The following is a 7,940-nucleotide window of genomic DNA, read 5'->3' as shown; positions in this document are numbered from 1 at the left end:
AGACTTCCCAGGTGGCTCAGTTGTAAAGAGTCCACCTGCCAATGCAGGACATGCAGCTTCAATCTCTGGGTCAGGAAGATCCCCTGGGGAAGGAAACTGCAACCCACTCCAGTATTCTAGCCTGGGAAATCCCATGGACAGAGGAGCCTACAGTCCAAGGGGTTGCAGAGGGTCAGACACGACTGAGCAAGTTATCTCTACATCAACATCTAAGCCCACACTCACAACATGGCAAACACTATACATGCTCGGAGGGAAACAGGGGGTTAGTGACAGCTGGGGTGAAGGCTATTTTATTCAGGATGGTCAGCGTAGTGTGGTGACTTCCGAGCAGAGACCTAAAGGAAGTGAGGGAAGGAGTCTCACAGAGATCTGGGGGAAAGAGCATTACAGGAGGAAGAAGCAGCCTGTGCAAAGGTCCTGGGGTGGATACACCCTTGTCGTGTTCAATAATCATGAGAGGGTACTACGGAGGTTAGTAGAGCAGGGAGGTTAGTACAGCTGGCGCTGAATGAGAGGCAGAGGAGGTTAGAGAGCTGACCAGGATTAGATCGCCAATGGCCTTGCTGATGCAGGAGGGACTCTGGCTCTGACTGCAAGCCAGATGGGAAGCCACTGGAGAATGGTTCCAGGAACACATGCTCTGATGAGTATGATACACAACAGATGGATGAATGTCATTCAGTCACTAAGCCGTGTCTGACTTTGCAACCCCATGGATTGCAGCACGCCAGGCTTCCCTGTCCTTCACTATCTCCCAGAGTTTCTTCAAACTCAAGCCCATTGAGTTGATGATGCCACCCAACCATCTCGACCTCTGTCGTCCCCTTCTCTTCCTGCCCTCAATCTTCCCCAGCATCACGGTCTTTTCCAATGAGTCGGCTTCAGCTTCAGCATCAGCCCTTCTGATGAATATTCAGGGTGGATTTCCTTGAGGATGGACTGGCTTTATCTCCTTGCTGTTTAAGGGACTCTCAAGCGTCTTCTCCAACACCGCAATTCAAAAGCATCAATTCTTTGGTGCAGGGATGCATGAATGAATGTCAAAAGGTACTTGGAAATGTTTTCTCATTAAAACTAGCAGGATGGCAGCCAGACAGTCTGAAAGCAGTCCCAGAAAGGGCAGATCTGAGCTAACAAGGATGGGTGTTGATTAAGAGGAGCATGACGGTCCCCTCTGTTGCCAGGAGTCTACCTGGCTCCCCCACAGCCCAGGACTGGGCTCTGTCAGGGCCCCAGTAAATCCACTGGCTGACCTCGGTAAAAAGTAAATTTCCAAGTCCTGTCCCGGGGGAGGTTTCAGCCTGTCCCTGAAAATGTGTCCTTTTCTCATAAAAGGGAGTGAGAAAAAAGCCAACTTCTGCGATGACTCACCAGAGAGAAATGACAATTGTGTCCAGGCTGGAAAGAATCCATTGGAAAGTGACACATTTACCTCCAGAATACATATATTGGGGTTTTTCTTTTTTTCTTCTCATTTGAAGGATGGCAGAGCCTTCTCACACACACTCCCTCACAGCATGAGGATATTGGAGCTTCAGTTTCAGCATCAGTGCTTCGAATGGGTATTTGGGGTTGACTTTCTTTAGGATGGGCTGGTTGGATCTCCCTGCTGTCCAAGCGACTCTCAAGGACAATCCAGACTGCAAATGTTCTTCTGATCAGTGCCCCCACTCAACTGTGTGTGGGTGCGTGCAAAGTCCCTTCAGTCATGTCCGACTCCTTGCAACCCCATAGACTGTAGCCCACCAGGCTCCTCTGTCCATGGGATTCTCCAGGCAAGAATACTGGAGTGGGTGACCTTGCCGTCCTCCAGGGGATCTTCCCAACTTAGGGTTCGAACCCACATCTCTTTGGCAGGTGGGTTCCTTACCACTAGCCCCTCCTGGGAAGTCCCCCTACTCACCCACTGTCCCCTAACTTTACTTTGCAGTGCATGCGAACCACTGGAGAGCTTGTTGAAGGCAGATTCCAGGGGCCTGTATGTAGCAGGTCAGGGACAGGGCTGGAAGCTGCGTTTTAAATAAGGAATCCCAGATAATTCTGCCGTTGGTGGTCTAAGAATCACCACCCTGAACAACAGACGTAGTGCCGAAAACCCAATCTTTCTGTATCTAAGCCTATAGGACAGTGTCCCCCAATCCTTCCCAGACCATGAACAGCTCACTTGGGCTCCGGGCAGGGCCGTGAACCCTCCTGGACAAATCAGGACAGAAGAGAATCCTGAAATCACAGTTCGTGCCCATGTTCACCTAAATCCTCTGCATGCACCACCCTGGCATGAGCTGCCCTGGGCTTGCTCTCTGGTCCTGCCCAGGAAAGCCCGAGTCCTGGGCTTTGCAGCTGCCTCGGGTGCAGCCAGGACTGGAGAGGCTGCCGGACCTTGCTGTGATCACAAAGGATAACAAAAGGCCTAGCTGTGATGATGAAATCCTGTTTCATTTCTCAATTTGTCACATTTACATGTTGACAATAGGTACTCCCCTAACAGTTGGAAATATTAAAAGAGCTCAGCGTGCACTGTTCACATTCACTGGAGTAGGAGCCCAGACACAGCGCCTGGCTACACCCCTTCCACATGACTCAAAACGCTGGTCTGAGGGCCCTGTGAGCTGCCTCCTTTGGGCCCAGCGTTGCTAATTAAAATCGTCTCATGGCACATGCCACCTCCTTCCAATCTCTGCTCAGATGCCACCTTCCTTGTCCTGCGTGCTAAGTGGCTTCAGTTGTGTCCGACTCTTTGCGACCTCATAGACTGCAGCCCACCAGGCGCCTTTGTCCATGGGATTCTAGAGGCAAGAATACTGGAGTGGATTGCCATGCCCTCCTCCAGGGGATCTTCCCCACCCAGGGATCAAGCCTGAATGTATTGCATTGGCAGGCGGGTTCTTTACCGCTAGCATCACCTGGGAAGCCTTTTTTGTCTGTTTTAAATCTTCGGTCTCCAGCCTTTTGGACACCAAGGATCGGTTTTGTGGAAGACAATTTTTCCACAGACTTGGGTGGTGGTGGTGGGGAGGATGGTTTCGGGCTGAGTCAAGCTCATTCCATTTATTGCATGCTTTATGTTTATTTTGTGGCTATCTCAGGCTCTTTAGCCTTGACTTTAAGGGTAGGGTTCACACCCCTATGAGAGTCTAATGCCACCACTGATCTAACAGGAGGCAGAGCTGATAGTAATGCAGGCAATGGGGAGCGGCTGTAAATACAGATAAATGCCAATCCGTGGCTCCAGGGGTTGGTGACCCCTGGTGTAAATAATTCCCCTCCCCGCCCCCTCTCTCGTTATTTCTAACTCTAAGCCTGCTTGGCTTTCCCTCACAGCACCCAGCTCTCCTGCAGTGGCTCCTGACTCACCCCTCATCCCACTCCTGCCCAGCAAGGGCAAGCAGTCAGTGCTGATCAAGGGTTCACTCTTAGAGACTCTCCTCCATTTTTGTGCCTCTTCTGAAAACTACTCTAGGAGAGAGGCCTTTGGATTATTCCTCCTTTATTTTACAGATGAAGAAACCAAGGCTCAGAGAGGTCAAGAGTCTTGTCCAAGGTCACACAGCAGGTAAGTGAAGCTCAGACTCCAGGCCAGGTCTGTCTGATTCTTGAACCCATGACTCCAAACCTCTAGTTAGTTCTGACTTGGCCTGGCCTTTGATGCTCAGCATGATCTGGCCTCCTTGGAAGAAAAGCTATGACAAATATAGATGACATATTAAAAAGCAGAGACATCACTTCGCCAACAAAGGTCCATCTGATCAAAGCTATGGTGTTTTCGGTAGTCATGTATGGATACGAGGGTGGGACCATAAAGAAAGCTGAGGGCCAAAGAATTGATGCTTTTGAATTGTGGTGCTAGAGAAGACTCTTGAGAGTCCCTTGGACAGCAAAGAGATCAATCCAGTCAATTGTAAAGGAAATTCAACCCTCCGTATTCATTGCAAGAACCGACACTGAAGCTGAAGCTCCAATACTTTGGCCACCTGAAGCGAAGACCTGACTCATTGGAAAAGACCCTGATGCTGGGAAAGATTGAAGGCAGGAGGAGAAGGGGATGACAGAGAATGAGATGGTTGGATGGCATCACCAACTCAATGGACGTGAATCTGAGCACACGCCAGGAGATAGCGAAGGACAGGGAAGAGCCAGACAAGACTGAGCGAGTGAATGAGAATGACCTGACCTCTACCTGTGCTTCCTGCCTCCCCTCCCACGGTGCTCCCTGCCCATCATCCATCCCTGGTCCCTACACTTCACATCTGCAAGCCACTGCACCTGCCCCTCCTTCCTTGCTTTCCGCTGCAAGACTGCAGAGACATCCACGCTTCCTTCAACTCTCAAGGCAAGTGTTCACTCCTCTGAGGTCCCTGCTTCCCTTGACTCTGCCCTTGACAAAGGTCTTCTCCACAGTCTCTTTCACACCACTCCCCTGAGTTCCCTCCACCACCACACTTGCTCCTGCTCTGTCACTGTCTGTCCCCTGTCTGTCCCTGTGTGTGCTCCCTGAGGATAAAGATGGTTGTCTCTCCATCCCAGGCGCTGGGTACACGGCTTGGCACACAGCGGGCACTTGGGAACCGCACAGCAGCTTGACTAGAGGGCTTACAAAGAAGGTCAGGAGTCAGAAAGACACGGTTGGAGCTCCAGTTCTTCCCTGTACCAGCTGTGTGTCCTTGGGCAAGTCACTCCACTTCTCTGAGCCTCAGTTTTTGTATAAGTACACTGTTGTGAGAATGCGATAACATAATTAAAGGTAAAGAGCTCGCCACAATTATTAGCTATAATAATGATGATGTCAGTTGAATCATTTATTTATAAATAATTGCATCTGGCCACAGGTGGCGGGGCCATAGACTAAGTGATAGTGGAAGGGGGGTCAGGTGACAGAAGGAAGTCCAGGCTGTAAGGCCAAGTTTAACATCCAAAATTGGAAAACAGCCAACCAACAGGTGGCTACCCATGCAAAGAAGCAGGTACTGGGTGTACCTGTGCCTCACAGACAGGTGGACCACAGGTCAGGGCATCCAGGACCTGGACAAAGTCTAACTCCACGACAGCAACAATAAGAGATCTTTGAACCTAGGGTCTGGGGTTAGAACTACCCACACGGAATCTGGGGAACTAGCAGAACCAAAGGAAGTGCCCATTCGGGCTGGGCGCTTACCACGCGCTTTCCACACATGATCTCACTTCATCTTCACAGCAGCCTTATAAGCTGATGCTATCAGCGTTTCACTTCACAGAGGAGGAAACTGAGGCCCAGAGAAGTTAAAACTTGCCCAAAGACACACAGCCAATGAGTGGAAGAGCGAGATTTGAACCCAGGTGGTCTGGTTCCAGAGAACTGCCTCAACCCTGCCTGGCCCACATCAGGAGGCCAGGGCAGAGCTAGCAGGTGGGGGTCCTGGGGCTCAGAGGGGAGGAAGGTTGCAGGAGCCCAGAACTGGGTGATCCCTACATCAGGGGTCATGAGACCAGAGCAGTTTCTGCACACCGTGGGTTATCTCGCTGCACAGGAAGCACTTCCCCTCAGAGCCCAGCCAAATGCAGCTTGGTGGGTTCCAGCACGTACACTTCCCCTACACTCAGACCTACCAACAGAGCGGAGAGAGACTGATAAGAGTCCTATGTCACCGGCAAAAATGCCTCCAAATTGCCTTCTCGTGAACTGTGCAAATTTGCATCTTAATGAGACTTAATAGAATACAATGACCAGACCCCAAGTTTTCTCTCTCTGATTCAAGCAAGGATGCTACTGAGACAGACCAGAAGCTAAAACCTGCAGCTGAGCAGAGCCTGGCTGGGTTCTCCCTGTGGGAAATCTCGCACCTGGAAAAGAGGGGGGGTCGAGGTGCTGGGTGGGGTGCTGGCAGCTTCGTGGGTCCAGGCCCGAGCTGGAGACTGGGGAGGCCTGGGCTGTGGATTGGGGCTGCCCGGCTCCACCTCTGACCAGCGGTGTGACCTGCCCTCTGTGACCCTCAGTTTTCCCACGTATAAACGGGATGGGTGGCTTGGGGGAGCAGACGAGATCACGTGCATGACCGTCTGGCACACAGCGTGTTCTCTTTCTCTGGGCCCCCTCCACACGTACCTCTGAAACCTTGGAAAACTCTAAGCTCCTTCTTGCTTCAAGGGCTTTGAAGTGCTGTTTCCTCCACTCAGATCACCTGGCCCCTCCCTCTGCCTGGGCAATACCTACTCATGCTTCCCACCTCAGTTCAAACACCGCCTCCTCCAGGAAGCCTTCCCCAGCCTAGACTAAACTCTTCTAACAACACTTACCTGCAGGGTGATGTCATCAGGGCCCCCTCCCCTCCTAGACAGTGAGCTCCATGAGCGTGGGGAACACTTTCACTGTATTCTCCGTTGTATCTCCAGCTCCAGGCTCAGGGTTCATCCTGTGGTAGGTCCTTAATTCATACTCGTGTAAATGGATGAATGGGTACATCTCACTGAGTCTCAGTGAATGCACCTGTCCAATGGGAGTCATGACTCCACCCTCCTCACGGTGTTATGAAATGATTAAACGATTTCTGGCATGCAATAGGTCCTCGAGAGACCATCTCCCCACCCTCCCGTTCCCTCTAATCAAGGAAGAGGCAGAACAGGAGTGGAGCTGGCTGCAAGAGTGGCCCCGCCCTGGATAGGGGGGCAGGGAGCCCTGAGTGGCCAAAACCGCCAAGGGTCGGGCTGCTAAAAGCTTAGAAATGATCTGGTTAATTGGTTCCCAAACAAAGGCTCTTTTAAAAATCTTTCCTGCATGAAATAATTCCATCCACCACCAAAGTCCAGGGATTAAGAGAGACTCCACTTTCCCAGCTTTCAGTGACACAAAGGCACACTTGGTGTGTTCCATCACACTCTCACGGTGTGAGGGCACACAGCCGAGCCACCGTGTCGAGGCAAATCCAGCAGAAACAGAGGAGGCCTGGGCAGCAGGTAAATGATTTCCTTTGACTTCCCGAAATGTTAACAGCAGCCCTGGAGGCTGAGCGCAGGGGCCCCCATTTACAACCACCACGTGACTACCTGAAGGGGAAAAGTTTCTGCTTTGAGTTTTCCAGGACAAGCTCCCTGTGGGCAGCTCAGCGGACTCAGGACAAAGCCTAGGCAAGAGAGCTTTCTTCCCCAGGTGTTCGGTTCCCTTTCTCGGGGACAGAGATGGGCTGGTGACATCTTCAATTTACAGATGACCCTTAACCAACAGAGCCTGAGGTTGCATTGATTTTTTTTTTTTTAAACCTGTTTTTTGGAAGCCCGAATCAGACATTAGGTCCTTACAAGCCTCTGGAGACATTCCCACCCCTGTCCCCCACTCTTGGAAAACCCCACCCCCACCCCAGCAAAGTACCCTGTACCCTGCCTCCTCTGGCAGGCTCTTCTCCCACGTGGAATTCCACCCTTCCCCTGCCCTCCACCATCTCCCCTGCCCACCTGCCTGGTCTGTGCTGCACTTAATTGCTCAGTTGTGTCCGACTCTTTGCAACCCTCTGGACTGCAGCCCGCCAGGCTCCTCTGTCCAAGGGATTCTCCAGGTGAGAACACTGGAGTGGGTTGCCATGCCCTCCTCCAGGGAGCCTCCCTCACCCAGGGATCGAACCCACATCTCCTGGGTCTCTGCACTGGCAGGTGGGTCTTTCACCACTAGCACCACCTGGGGTGGGGAGGGGCCTTCAGTATATAACCCTATCTATCAAGTAAGTACTTCCCCGCCTAGACCTTGGGAGTCCCTACGGATACAAATGTGTCTAAGTCCCTGGGTTGCACAGCCCAGCACATGGCAGGCCCTCAGTATACAATGCTATCAAGTTATTGAGCCTCTTTGAGCTGGAGATCTAGCCCAGCCTTCCCATTTTACAGACAAAGAAGCTGAGCCTCAGAGCCAGGAGATGATTCCTCAGCCCGACGGACAGCTTTAGGGGAGACCTCCTCTCTCTTATGAGCTGGGA

General features: G+C 51.8%; 1 protein-coding gene across 2 annotated transcripts in view; it reads right to left on the bottom strand.

Moving 5' to 3' along the window:
* Nucleotides 1–7,940, bottom strand: part of HRH1 (histamine receptor H1) — a 57,182-nt gene that overhangs the window by 40,530 nt on the left and 8,712 nt on the right. The gene's annotated exons all lie outside the window — the stretch shown is intronic.

The sequence above is a fragment of the Bison bison genome, unplaced genomic scaffold (assembly GCF_000754665.1).
Source record: "Bison bison bison isolate TAMUID 2011002044 unplaced genomic scaffold, Bison_UMD1.0 scf7180017864482, whole genome shotgun sequence".
Taxonomy (NCBI): domain Eukaryota; kingdom Metazoa; phylum Chordata; class Mammalia; order Artiodactyla; family Bovidae; genus Bison; species Bison bison.
This window is presented reverse-complemented; position numbering and strand designations above follow the sequence as displayed.